The sequence below is a fragment of the Hylobates moloch genome, unplaced genomic scaffold (assembly GCF_009828535.3).
Source record: "Hylobates moloch isolate HMO894 unplaced genomic scaffold, HMol_V3 SCAFFOLD_12, whole genome shotgun sequence".
Classification (NCBI taxonomy): domain Eukaryota; kingdom Metazoa; phylum Chordata; class Mammalia; order Primates; family Hylobatidae; genus Hylobates; species Hylobates moloch.
In genome coordinates, this window is record NW_026652287.1 from 71,634,533 (window position 1) to 71,637,070 (window position 2,538).

Genomic DNA, 2,538 nt, shown 5'->3' on the forward strand with positions numbered 1-2,538 from the left:
CTCTCCTTGCATGGATTGCAAAATGAAACCATCAAGTACTGGTAGGAGGCACAGCATTATTGCTGAAATTAACATGTTTACAGAGCACCCACAGGGCACCTGGCACTGAGTTTTCCACCTACCCATCAGACTTAACCACATGTCCAAACCTAATTAACAGGCATCAAATGGGATCCTCTCTTGTGCTGTCCATGCTTGGCTTGGCTTGGCTTATCTTCAGCTGAAACAAGAGCTCACTCCTCTTACTCTCACACCTCTTAACCCAGGCAGCAGATATAAAAATTGCCTCTAGAGCAATGCATCTCATTCTTTCTTTTCAATATACTTGCCCAAAGTCAGGAACAAGTCCTGGCAGCCCCTTTGTCTCCCGCTCAAGAAAACACAAGTCAGTAATGTAATTAAAAAAAAAAAAAAAGACACTTAAATTCACTCCAACTTATTTCTTTAGATAAACCCACAGGCTTTATTATTTTACTGACAAAACACTAGTTATCATCCACCTTACACAAAACACTGCCATCTGATAAATGTTCTCCGCTCTAATATAGCATAATCAGAAAGAACTTGAATTACATCCACAGATAAATAAATCTACAGTGAGAAGGAAAAAGATGTACTGTTCAGACAGATTGAACAACAGTAAAGAACAAACCATGGAACAAATTTGTAAAAACCATAAACTGTGAACTAGCTTAAAGTAAGGGAGTAACAGTTTTGTTTCCAAAAACAGATTCATTTATTCAACAAATATTCTGCACCATTATGTGCAGTATTCTATGCACTGGGGATAACAAAACAAGGTCTGGAATTCACATTCCAGCGGAAAGGAGATAGACAATAAACAAATATAAATATGGAATATCCAATAGAAACATAAACGAAGGAAATGAAGCTATTCTAAATAGTCTATTGGGAATAATTAGTGTGGTGCTTTAGAAATGGAGCTCCGGAAAGGCCTCTCTGGAAAGCCACCTTTTAAGCTAAGACCTTATGCTCACAATGGAGCTACCTTTGTTTTTGAATTTAACCAGTTACATCAAAAAACTCATCATTTCTAGTCCCTCTCTTCATATGTCACCTGTAACAAACTATTTTGAAGGACATTTTAATAGAAAAATATATTAGTTGGCTGTTACTGCACATCATTTTTTTTCAACTGTTACAGAAGAGAAAATCATTCTCATATGAAATAAAAAACATCTACTCATTTAGTTTTGGCTCAAAATATAAAAATAAATTAGTAAAAGGAAATAAAATTAGCAACACCTTCTTCATTTAGAACCAGAAAAACTGTAACATATGAAAAAATAACAGTCCTGCTTCTTTTGTTAATCTTATCACATTTAGTTCAGAGGCCCATCTGATGCGAAAGAAGTCCTAGATAAATAGATGGGATTGCTGCGACCCTACTAGTTCCATTCATGCTCTTCAGTACTGGAGATTTGATTTTACAGTTCCACTATGCAGATAAAAGAGACTATCTTCTTATGGGCCACTAAACACTAACGATTTTCTCTCTCAGGCCACAGAGACCCTTAACTACAATTAGGTTATGGTCACTTTTCCTTGCAAGTGAAGTGGGGAGGGGCTGTGTAGCCATATCCCCATTTCAATGTCCTCCTTATGAATATTTCTAAAGATGTCGAACTCAGATTCTACACTGACTCGTTTATCTCACACACAAGTTCCTGAAGTCTATTGGGTAGGATGATAAAACTTCAGAAATGGGCAGAAAACGCATGTGATAGGCTGCAGAAGCATTATGGAATACAGGTTCATACTCATTGTGGACATGACTTTCCACTCTAGACAGTACTTTATGGGAATGTTGAAAACATGCTACTCCATGAGAACAGTGAATGGAACAGTGAGTGGAATAGGGAAATGATATCCTATCAAATAATAGTCTAAAAAATGGAGAATGTGTCACCTGGAGAAAAGCAGGCTAAAGGAAAATATTTAAAATCTTTGAATAATTGAAATTTACTAAATGCTTTCTTAAGTACCAGCCTATAGTAGGCCAAATAGTAAAATGATTAAGCTCAACTGCCAGACAGACCTAGGTTCAAATCCTACTTCTGTTACTATCTGTGTAATCCTTGGACAAGGTATTTAATTTTTTTTTCAGCCTCAAATTTCTCCTCAAAAAAATGGGCATCACACCACCAGCCTCATAGGATTGGAAATACTAATAACTCAGTGTATATAAAGTTACCATCACACTACCTGAAAAGCATTGAATAGTACTTATTTAATAAATGGATCCTGTCTTTTCCCCCCTTTGGACAGCCTTATGGAATGAGCAAAGCAGGCCTTGTCATTTTGCCAATGAAAATATAGAGTCAGAAGGATAAGTGACTTGCGAAGGTCACAGATGAGGAACTAGGACTAAAACCCAAGTTTCACTTAATAGCACTGAGAAACAGTCATAGAGTAAGCTAACTTACTCTTTAAGAGAACAAGAACCAACTGGTGAATGATTCAGAGAGACAGATTTGGCGTACCTAAGAAAGATTCCACCAGGTCTCTTGTATACCA